Source organism: Phyllostomus discolor, chromosome 5 (genome assembly GCF_004126475.2).
Source record: "Phyllostomus discolor isolate MPI-MPIP mPhyDis1 chromosome 5, mPhyDis1.pri.v3, whole genome shotgun sequence".
NCBI lineage: Eukaryota > Metazoa > Chordata > Mammalia > Chiroptera > Phyllostomidae > Phyllostomus > Phyllostomus discolor.
In genome coordinates, this window is record NC_040907.2 from 93,969,918 (window position 1) to 93,982,875 (window position 12,958).

Sequence of the window (12,958 nt, forward strand, 5' to 3'; positions counted from 1 at the left end):
CCCATTTAATTGTTTTCAACTGGCCTTGCGAGTTTGCTTTGAGGGGTGTAAGCATCTTTGTTCTCTTTCCCCAGATGCAGAATAGGGATGATATATTAAGTGGGTGACTCAAATAAACTCTCTGTTTTGTGGCCAGAAGAAAAGTCTCAGCCTGGCTTCAATGTTTAAGTGCAGGTAGGTGGTAGGCAGTTAGATAGACATGAGCAAAGTAAACGAGGAGCCAGGTGCAGAAAGTTACCAGGTTGGAAAGTCCTAGGTACCTAGCAACAGAAAAAAATGCTTTGGGACCTCATTCCCAGGGTGACCTTTGCTTCCCTAGCATATCTTTGGTCATGTGATTTAGCCCCTCTGACCTTTCATATTGCTGGCCATGTGTTTGGACCATCCCCTGATGATTTCTTCCCTGTCATGTTGCTAGTCATGTGGGTTAGACCCTCTTAGAGGGGTAATTAACAATGGGGCCAGAAAATAGCCCTGAAGCATTAAACCCCCAGGGTAATGAGGTACTGACTTGCATACAATATACCTAGGCTTCAGTTATGTTTTAGTTTCAAGCCCAGAAAAGCAGCAAAGCAGTCAATTGATGCCATGGCTCACAGCAGGACCAGCTGCAACCAATCAGTAGAGACCATGACCCTGAAAGGATACACCTGAAAAGTTGTTGTATATTCTATTGAGATCCTCCCCTGAGACCTCCAGATAAATACCCTCAAGACAGAGGACCTAGTGTGGCTCTCTACCCATGTCTTTCCCCACTCTATTTCCCCAGGTGTGTTTTCCTTATCTGTCTCTTTCTCCTAAGCTCCAAGTCCCCGTCTTTTGCCTCCGTAACTTGTTTCCTGAGTCCATTTCTTCTGCGGCTCACTTCTACCTCTGTGGCTTTCTAAACAAGTTTTCTTTTATAGTTTGGCCCAGAATTCTTTCTTAGGCAGAACATAAATATCAAGGTTGCTGACCCCTGTGGTCCAGTCTTACTCCATGGATCTAATACCATTTTTTAGCCAACAGGTATATAATAAACCTTCTAGTATTATTGAACTTCCAGGCATCATCTTGCACCTTTATTCATACCCAGCGTATGCTGGGATACGGTGGACAGTTTGAGTCCAGTTAACCCACCATAATGCACATCCCTGACATGTTTAGTCACCATCCTAAAAGCCCTATAATCATCTGATCTTCCTGCTTTGTGATTCCTCTTCCCTAACCCAATCTCCTGCTCCTTTCTTTGCCTGACTTTCCCCTGTATCCTCTAGAATCTGTTGCACATTTCTTATGAAGTTTATTCTAATAAGTTGTATACATTTCCTTGCTATTGTAATAAGACCTTTTAATTTTATTTTTTTACTGGTCTTATTGGTTTAAATGAAATATATTGATTTTTATTATTTTTTAAATGTTTCCTTTGGGGGAACATTTTTATTAGTTTTAGGTGATTTTCAATTGGTTCCTATAGTATAAAAATAACATATCTGAACTTTTCCCTGGCACAGAGTTAAAAAACCTTTGGAATTTCCTGAGTAATAGATGAGTCTTTATTATGCCAATGAGGTCACTCCTAGTGAGTCCCTAGATAGCTTCAGAATGGGTCTGATCACCAGAAAGACCAACCACGTAATTAGAGAGTTATAACAGGCCAGCTATCTCTGGGGAGTGGAAGAGGGGCATTGGAGATCAAGTTCAATGAAATGACCAGTGATTTAATCAATCATGCCTACATAGTAAAACCTCAATAAAAACATTAAGCTCAGTGGAGCTTCTTGGTTGATGAAAACACATGGGAAGGGAAGGTAATAAGCTTTGTCTCCAGGGAGAGGGTTTGGCAGTTCTGTGTCAGGGACCCTCCCAGACCTCACTTTATGTATATCCATTATTTAAAAACTATAATCACAGCTAAAGTGTTTTAGATGATTTCTGTGATTAGTTCTAGTAAATCATCAAGTTTTAGAGTGTTGTGGGACCCCTCAGATTTGTAGCTGGTTGGTCAAGAGTGCAGCTGGTTGAGAGAAACTTGAGGCTGGTGTCTCATGTGAGGGCAGTCTTGGGGAGGACTTTGCCCTGAATCTATGGAGTCCAATAATAACTTCAGTTAGTTACTATTAGAAATGAATTGAGCTGCAGACCACTGAGTTGGTATGGGAGAATGTGTGTTAGAACACTACTTGTGTCTTTTCCTCTTTGATACATTTATCTATTATTTTGTTTTATTTTTGAATTACATTGGCCAATACTACATATTATGAAGTTATTGGAGAAGCAACTTTGTTTATCTTATAAATTGAAATGTGAAGTGACATAGACAAAGTTCTACTCAATCCCTAATTTGAAAAAAATCAGTAAAATAAAGATACCTACTTAACATACTGTGACAATTATTTTTTTACCTCAAACTAGCATTATTATATTTAATGATAAAAATACTGAAGATATTTGTCATATTATTCTCACAACTGCACATTTTCCTTGTACTGGAATACTTTTTTAGCCTTTTGCTATGTCTGGATTACTATTTACTCTTCAGTTAATGTAAGTCCTCTTAACTTTCCCTGACCCTCCAGGCTAGTTTGGTGACCTTTGCCATATGCTTATTTGACACCTTGTCTATCCCTTATAACAGGTACCTCATAGTGTTATAATTACCCACTTACATTTCTATTTTCACTCCTGCCTCCAACTTCCATTAGAGGACAGAGTTTTTCACTTTGTACCCTCATGTCAGGCCCCATGCTGACATGTAGTGGGTAATGAGAATGTGCTTGAATGAAATCAATGAATAAAAACCACCAGGCAAGCTTAAACTGTGGGTTTAACTCTTTTCCCCTAATGTTCACATTTGGAGCATCTTTCTCTCACACAAAAAACACCTGGATGGGGCTTTAATTACAGGAGGATTAGATGAAGATTTTCTGTTGACATGGAGATATTTAGAGAACCATTCCATAAAGAAAAAAAGATATATATTTTGAGGGGGGGTTAATAAGGTGGTCACCTAGGAACAATAAAGAATTGCCACTGGGGAGAATGGCTGGTTGCTTTTGCAAGAAATGGATATTTAATTGAAGAAAGAAGAGAATATGTAGGGTATACAATGAAATCTGTTTCCTTCTTGTCCATTGACCTGAATTTTCAATCCTATGGTGTGAGGGCTGAAGACTAGAAGATGAACAAATCATTCATGAGAACCTGGGCATTCTGGGCATAAATGGTGCTGCTCTGGGATCTAGAAAACATTTATTTCTATATTATACATCATTATATATAGAAATTTATTTATTTCTATGTGTATATCATTATATATAGAAATAATGATACATACAAATATAAAAACTAGGCTTCATCTGTTCTTCAAAAGATATGTTTATGAAAATGAAAACAAAAACCATAGACTAAGAGAATATTTGTAATACATTTACACTGGACTTGTATCAAGAATACATAAATAATTATTACAACTTAGTAAGATAAAACATCCCTGTTTTTAAATAGATAAAAGGTATAAAAGAGTACTTCACAAAAGAAAATATAGCCAAAAAATACAAAAAGTGCACAGGAAAATGCAAATTAAAACCACAATGAGATACTCTCGATCCCACTGGAATGACTGAAAATAACAACTGACAATATTAAATGCTGGTGAAGACAAGGAATGACTGGAACTCCCATGCATTGCTCTTGAGAGTATAAAATGGTACAACCATTTTGGAAAATCATTTGGCAGTTTTCTTTAAAAGTGAAACATACCCTTACCATAAGACCCAGCAATTCTGCTCCTAGAAAATTTACCCATGAGAAATACAAACATGTCCACAACATGTTCACACAGCAACTTGTACATAAATGGTAGCAGCTTTATTCACAATAGTCCTGAACTGGAAACACATCAAATACCCATCAAGAGATGAATGGAAAAACAAATTCTGGTTTATTTATATAATGACATTCTACTCAGTAAAAATAAATTAGTAATATGCACATCAAGATAGACAAATCTCAGAAATATTATGTGAAATAAAAGAAGCCAGACACAAAAGAGTATATATTGAATGATTTTAATTATAAAATTCTAAACCAGGCAAAATTAATCTGTAGTAGTAGAAATAATATCAGTGGCTATCTGCAATGGAGGGACAGAGATTATTTGTGGTGCGTGCCAGGGTATGAGGGATCTTTTTGTGTAGTGATAGAAATGTGGTATATATTGATTAAAGAAATGGCTACATAGATGTACATTTATCAAAACTCACCAACCCACACACTTAAAATGGGTGCAGTTTACTCTTGTAAAATTGAAATGACTTACAACACCAAATGTTGGCAAGCATAAAGAACAGCTGCAACTCTCATACATTGCTGGTGGAAGTTCAAAAATGGTACAGACACTTAGAAAACTTTTTGGTTTCTTGTAAAATTAAACACACACTTACCTTATGACCTACCAATTGCACTCCTAGGTGTTTACCCAAAAGAAATGAAACATCCATTTACAAGAAGACTTGTAGAAGAATATTTATAGAGGCTTTACCTACAATAGCCCCCCTCAACAACCTGAAAACAATGTGAATCAGTAGGTGAAGGAATGAACAAATTGTGGTCTATTCATTCAGTGAAATACTACACTGCAGTATAAGTGGATAGACTCCTGATCTCTTCAACAACATACATGACTCTCATAAATATTATGTTGAGTGAAAGAGGCCAGACACAAAAAGTCAGGCTATGATTCCATTGATAAAACATTAAAAAGTAGACAAGACTAAGGAAATCATAGTGTTAGACATCAAAAGCATAGTCATCTCTGAGACTGGGAAATTGACTAAAAGGGGACATAATGGAAATGTTCTATATTATTTTTTTCAGTTTGTTTATTTTTTCCACATTTTTGTTGTTGTTGTTGAGTTACAGTTGTTTCAATGGAGACAGGGGAAATGTTCTATATTCTTATTGGGATGTTGGTTAGTTGGATATACATAGTTCTCAAAGCCAATCAGATAGTATGTTTAAGAGCTGTGCATTACACTGTAAGCAAATTTCATCCCAGTTAAACAACTTATTGCCAGGGGCTTCTGTTTCTAATAATGGAAGCTGGGAAATTCAGATCAATATCCCTGCTAAAAACATCTAAAATACTTAAAATATTTTCTTATATCAAAGACCTAATAAAATAGTAAGAAATCATCAGAAAAAAATTCAAGGGCAATCCCTATCCAAAGAGGCAAAAGGGACCTGGGCGCAAAAGTTCCTTTTGCCCTGAGGACTTTTGCCAATTCTGCCAATTGGGAGAAGTAGGATTGGGAGGAGTTGGCTTGGATTGGCCAGCCTCATGAGATAAGGATAACAGTGTTTTCCCAAGGTGAGGAGTCTAATAGATCTTTCTCCATTAAGCTGTCATCGCAAAGGGCAGCACCCTGATGGTAAGGGTGACTCAGAAATAAATCTGAGCCTTGAAACTGCCCTCGTGAGACCGTGGGGAAGTTTGTGTTGCCTTGACACTGAGCAAGAGCAGGGAGACAAAAATGTTGCAGTGAACACTCACAGGCTTATCCTTGTGGGGATTTTCAGCCCAGTTTTGCAATCCCCTGACTGGAGCCTCAAGCCACACACTATTAGGCTCTGAACTTCTGAGAAGTGTTCCTGGGGCTTGTCAGAGAGAGAGGGAGATCCTCTCTAGAGTAAGAGACACCTTCTGAATAACCCACAAGTCAAAGAAGTAAAAATGGAAATAAGACAATATTTTGAGCTAAATTGTACCCAAATATTGCATATACAAACTTGTGAGATCTGAATAAAGCAATATTTAATGATAAATTTGTAAACTTAATTGCATATAACAAAGAAGGAAGGCTAAAAACCTTACGAGGACTTTTTAAAAATAGAAAATTGTGGGCCAATCTCATTCAATAACTATCAGTGCAAAAATTCTAAAAATATTAACCAACCTCATCTAGTAATATATGGAAAGGATGATACATCATAACCAAATTCTTATCCTACAAACTCAAGATTGATTTTACATCAGAATGTCAAAAGTATAATTCATAAACAAGAAAATTAGAGAATCATCTCAAAAAATGCAAAATATGAAAGCATTTAATAAAATTTAATGTCCATTTATGATTTAAAGACTCTTAGGAACTAGGAATAAAAGGGAGGGATGCTTTTTAATATGAGTATCATTGAAAATTAATTTAGAGTGAATATTAATCTTAACAGTGAAATTGTAAAAGCTTTCTTTCCTTCTGACACCAGGAACAGGATGTGTGCTATCACCATTTCTTTCTTTTAAAAAAAATTGTTAAAATTATTTTTTGGAGAGAAGGGAAGGGAAGAGAGGGAGAAAGAGAGGAAGAAAAACATGGATGTGAAAAAGAAACATTGACAGGTTGCCTCCCACATGCACCCTGATGGGGTACTGAACTTGCAACCTAGGCATGTGACCTGAGCAGGAATGGAACCGGTGAGCTTTCCCTTTGCTGGACAATGCCTGACCAACTAAGCCACACCAGTCAGTGCATTATCACCATTCCTACTCAATGTTGTACTGGAAGCCCTATAAGGTAAGAAAAAGAAAGAAAAGGCAGAAGGATTGGACAGGAAGATAAGAACTATTAATATTTTTACTTGATTATATAATTGTATCTGCAGAAAATCAAAATTTTGTACAGATAAACTTTTGAACTGATAACAGTTTAGTAAGTTTTCTGCATACACAATCAATGAAACTTCAATTTTATTTTCACAAATGGGAAAATTAAAAAGAAAACATTAATAGCATTAAAATGTGAAGTACATGAGAATAGATAAAATGAAATATGTAAAAGATCTTTACAGAGAAAGAAAATTGTAAAATCTTTTTGAGGGAAAGTAAAGGTCAGAAACATTCAATAGCATAAAGATGTCAGTTCTTTTTTTGTGCCCAGTTATAGATTCAGTACAATCTCAATCTACATTCCACAAGTGGTGTGTGTGCGTGTGTGTGTGTGTATAACTCGACAAGTTGATTAAAAATTTTTTTTCAATGATATTTAAAAAAAGATTTTTGTTTATTTATTTTCAGAGAGAGGAGAAGGGAGGAAGAAAAAGAGGGGGAGAGATATCAACTGGTTGCCTCTCTCGTGCCCCTAAAATGGAGACCTGGCTTGCAACCCAGGCATGTGCCCTGACTGGGAGTCAAACTGGTGACCTGGCAACCTTTCTGTTCTCAAGCTGGTGCTCAATTCATTGAGCCACACCAGCTGGGGCTAAAAAAATTTTTTTAACAAGAATAGGCAAGATACTTTCAAAGAAGAATAGGCAAAAAGACTTGTTATACTGTATAGGAAGACATAGTATAAAGATGATAGAAATCAAGAATATGCTATCAGCATAGGAATAAGCAAATAGGCATTGTAACAGAATAGACAGATCAGAAACATGGATATTTGATACATAACAGAGATGGTTCTGAAAATTAGAAAATGATTGATTTTTCAGTAAATGATGCTTGATAATATGTTAAATAAAATTGGACCTACTTTATACTATAATAAATAAAACCATCTTCCAAATATGAAGGGCAAACTACAAAGTTTTAGAAAATAATATGGTAGAACTTTTATATGATCTCAGGGTGAGGAAGAGGGTAGTTTTCTTAAATAAGACACAAAAATCACTAACCGTGAAGGAAGAGATTAAGACATCTTATTACACAAAAAATGAAGAATTTCTGTGTATATTTATCAGAAGATAACACAGAAAAGAATGAAAACACAAGACACAGAGAGGGAGAAGGCATCTGCAACAAACATTACTGTCAAGCACAGTATTTAGAATATATAAAAATATTATTTCTAAAATCAGTTAAATTAAAATTAATACTAATAAAATATATTTAAAAAGTTTACTTGGCAATAGAAAAGTGACAAAAAATTTAACAAAAATGAGCAAAGAACTTAAATATGTCCTTAATAAAAGATAAAAGAATGTCATATATATGAAAAAGTCCTCATCCCTTTACTGCTCAAATAAATGCAATGTAAATAAAAATGACATACAATATGGGCAAAAGTAGATTTACAGTTATGAGTATGTGAAACACTGAGTTAATAAAGCTATTTTAATAATCATAAGTTGCATGTCTTTTTTCATATAAACAACGGTAAACCTACTTTGTCCACTCCTGGATTATTACACACCCACTAGATTAGCAAAACTTAAAATGTTGTTAGACATAGAGCAACAGGAGCATTCTTAAAGAGCTGGAGGAGTCTATATTGGTATATACATTGAAAGGTACATGGCATTCACAATAATGTTCAGTGAAGACTCTAAATGAAAACAAAATGTCCATCAATAGTAGATACGTGCATAAATTTTGGAATAGTTATGCAACGGAATATTGTATAATAGCAAATAACAAAGATATATATTTATAATAACACAATGAATCAAAGGCAATTTTGACTAAAAAATACAAAACAATACAACAATACAAATATACTTACACAAAAATCCAACTGTCAAAACAAAGCTATATGTTTAGAGTACATATAAAGTGGTAAAACTACAAAGAAAATCAAGGAAATTATTATTTAAAAATTCATATTAGTGGTTAATTTAAGGGGTAGGACAAAGGAATGGGGATTTGTGGGTGCTGGCGATATTCTACTCCTTGACCTAGAGGTGGCTTAATGAGTATATACTTTAATTATTCTTAAACCATACTTACAGTTTTATGTACTTTCTCTTTGTATATATATCAATGAATAAAAATGTAAAAATATTTTAAATTAGTTTGATTTCATTTTGAATCCATGGGCTGGGGAGGACCTGACATACAGTGACAGTAAGTGATCTTGCCTTTTGACTTATGAAAAATTGAGATGCTGGGGAGTATTTTTCCTTTTTAAAATTTAGGCTCTAGCCTTGGCTAGTGTGGCTCAGTGGATTGAGCACCGGCCTGTGAACCAAAGGGTTGCTGGTTCGATTCCCAGTCAGGGTACATGCCTGAGTTGCAGGCCAGGTCCCCAGCAGGGGGTGTGAGAGAGAGGGAACCACACATTGATGTTTCTCTCACTCTCTTTCTCCATCCCTTCCCCTCTCTCTAAAAATAAGTAAATAAAAACTTTTAAAAAATAAAACTTAGGCTCTAAATTTCTCAGTGAATAATTTTTAACTTTTAAAATGGCATTTGGTAATGTTAGTAACAATAATGTTAATGATAACCATAAGCTTGTTACTTATCAAGTTTCTTTTATATACCAGTCATTTAAATCTCATTTTTTATTCCTCAGTGATCCTGTAAGGTAAATGTTATTGCTTTCATTTGGCAGATGAGAAATGCTGAGGCTCAGATAGGCTGAGCAACTGTTATGAGTTTAAACAGCTAATAAATCTCAAACGAAAGCTTAAACTATCCATTTCCAATGCCCATGCTTTCTCCATCCACTAGGCTGGTCTCTTTATTATGCACTTATAAATTTATGTTAATGACATTTTTTTCAGATAAATAAGGGCATGCATATTTATTTTAGAAAATCAAAAAGCACAAACTATAATTGCTATTCCTACTCTAGAGATAACCATTGGTAGTATTTGGCATAGCAATATTATCTGTTTTTATAACTAGAAATGTATCTGTATTCTCATTCAACTATTAATAGTGTGTCTTTTTCAGTCAAAATTAGAATCTTATTGCATATACTATTCTATAGTCTATCCTTACCCCATCATGTTTATTTTTTCTTGTGTTGTTAAGTAGTCTTCTACATATAACTTAATGAAAGAATAATATTTTTTCTTATGTTATACCATGTCTATTCTACTACATCTATTATACCATATCTATTCACCAACTTGTGCTTAGGTTCTAGTTCAATGTTTTAAATATAATAAATAATATCATTATGGACATTTTAAAAGGTAATATATTATGTACAACTTTATTTCTTTGGGAAGAAATTCTGAGAAGTGCAATTTGGTGTCAAAGAGCATGACCAAATCACCTTCTGTAATGATTAGTGCAATTTACCTTTCAACCAGAAGTATATTAGAATGCCCATCACCCTGTGTTCTCCCAGACTTTATTTAAACTGAAAATATTTCTATAAGAGAAATATTAAAAAATGTATAATAAAATTTTAAGAGCTGGGACTTATAATGCCACTTGACCAGCTACCATGGTCCTTTTGAACCCCAAACTTTAGTACTTTTGAACTTATAAAATAAAACGTAACAACTTAATATAAATTATTACATAATATCCAAGTTTATTTTCTACCTAAACTATATTTAAAATTTTTTTATTGTTGTTCAATTACAGTTGTCCCCATTTCCCCCCATTACTCTCCCGGGCTTTACCCTCCTCCTCAATTCAATCCTCCCCCACCACCCCATTATCTTTGTCCATGTGTCCTTTTACATATTCCTTGACTTGACTCTTCCCCTTCTTTCCCCTGTTATCCCCTTCCCCCCTCCCCTGTGGTTACTGTCAGTTTGTTCTTTATTTCCATGTCTCTGATTCTACTTTGCTTGCTTGTTTGTTTTGTTGATTAGGTTACACTTACAGGTGAAAAATATAACTTTTACCTTTAACAGGAAATAACATCTCTGAGAGTGTGTGAAGTATTCACCTATCTATCCACCAGCCACTAAATACCACATCCCCCACACAGCACTTTTTCCCTATGGAAAATTTCTCTCCTGTACCTTGCCCTCGTGGGAAAAGCAGTCCAACATTTGGTCAGAAGAACACGACTTGGGCTTTGCACTTCTGTAATTTCATGCCTTGTTACTATCATAAGCTTCTTCCAGCTCTGAAATTCACTTCCAATTTAGAAAGTAGAAAAACACTCCAAAGAATGTAAACATTAATATAACCTTTCTCCAATTTCAAGAACTAAAAAATGATGACTCATGCCATAGAATGAATTTTTAAAAAATTGAGCATGAACATTCAGACTTTCCCTATTTGTCTCACAACAGTATCATGCATTTTATCTTGTGCCAAACATTTTATTTTGTTCTTTCATTTTCAGGCTTAAATAATAAATGGAAGGGAGAAATGAACATGGAATGGGGGAAAAGGCAGAAAGTTCCTATTGTGTTGGGTTGGAATTAAAAGTATATAAGTATGAATCCATGATTTAAAAATATATATGAGGTCTGTCCAGAAAGTATACAACCATCTGTTATGAAAAATAAAGACATTTATTGAAGAAGATACAAGATACAGGAAACTTTGTACGTGGACAATGATGTCTCCATCCCCTTCAAAGTAGGCACCTTTGGACCTCACACAGTTCTCTATATTGCCATCAGCTGCCCTGTTGTATTTTGCTGAATCTCATTGATAGTCTGAAATCTCTTCCCTTTCGAATGTGATTTTAGTTTTGGGAAAAGCCATAAGTCACAGAGTGCCAAATCTGGGCTATAGGGGAACTGAGTCTCCTGAGTGATTTGATGTTTCTCAAAAAAACTCTGCACAAGACGTGATGCATGAGTGGGTGTGTTGTTGTGATGAAGTTGCCAATCACCAGTTGCTCATAGCTGTAGCCTTCTGAATCATCTGAATAGTTTTCACAGAGGAATGTTCAAGCTTAAAGCAAAATTTGATGCAGATTTGTTGCTCTACTCTCAGTCATTTTGAATGTGATGGCCTCACAGTACACATGCTCACTCAGTGGCGTCTTCCATCCCCACTGACTAGTACAGTGTAGTTACCATTGTTTATACTTGTGCATTTCAGTCCACTCTCCTTGGCTACCAGATTACATTGATGTTGGACAAACTGCTCTCATCTAATTAACAATGGCTGGACTTTTTCTGGAAAGACCTCATGTATATTTCCTAGCTCTGTCCACTGAAAGGACTAGAAGCAATGATACCCCAGTAGTAAAGAACACTCCAATTGCTATCATCTTGATTTCTAAATATCTTTCTTCCCTAAAAGGAACCAGGGCTCCTTTGAGAAATAATAGATTCTAGAAATAGGGCAGAAAGAATATAAGGTGAACTTTATTTTTTTATTTTATTTTTTTAATATATTTTATTGATTATGATATTACAGTTGTCCCATTTCCCCCTTCTCTCCCCTCCACCCTCTACCCCCTCCCACCCACATTTCCCCCTTTAGTTCATGTCTATGTGTCATACTTATGAGTTCTTTAGTTTCTACATTTCCCGTACTATTCTTGCCCTCCCCCTATCTATTTTCAACCTACATTCTATGCTACTTATTCTCTATACCTTTTCCCCCTCTCTCCTCCTCCCACCCCCCTGCTGCTAACCCTCCATGTGCCCTCCATTTCTGTGGTTCTGTTCCTGTTCTAATTGTTTACTTAGTTTCTTTTGGTTTTGCTTTAGGTGTGGTTGTTAATATTTGTGAGTTTGCTGTCCTTTTACTATACATGTCTTTTCTTTATCTTCTTTTCTTAGATAAGTCCCTTTAGCATTTCATAAAATAAGGGCTTGGTGATGATGAACTCCTTTAACTTGACCTTATCTGAGAAGCACTTTATCTGCCCTTCCATTCTAAATGAGAGCTTTGCTGGATAGAGCAATCTGGGATGTAGGTCCTTGTCTTTCATGACTTGGAATATTTCTTTCCAGCCCCTTCTTGCCTGTAAGGTCTCTTTGGAGAAATCAGCTGACAGTCTGATGGGAACTCCTTTGTAGGTGACTGTCCCCTTATCTCTTGCTGCTTCTAGGATTCTCTCCTTCGTTTTGACCTTGGCTAATGTAATTATGATGTGCCTTGGTGTGTTTCTTCTTGGGTCCAACTTCTTTGGGGCTCTCTGAGCTTCTTGGATTTCTTGGAAGACTGTTCCCTTTGCCAGATTGGGGAAGTTCTCCTTTATTATTTATTCAAATACGTGCTCAACCTGTTGCTTTTCCCCTTCCGATTCTGGTACCCCTATAATTCGGATATTGGAACGTTTAAAGGTGTCTTGGATGCTCTTAATCTTTTCCTCAATTTTTTGAA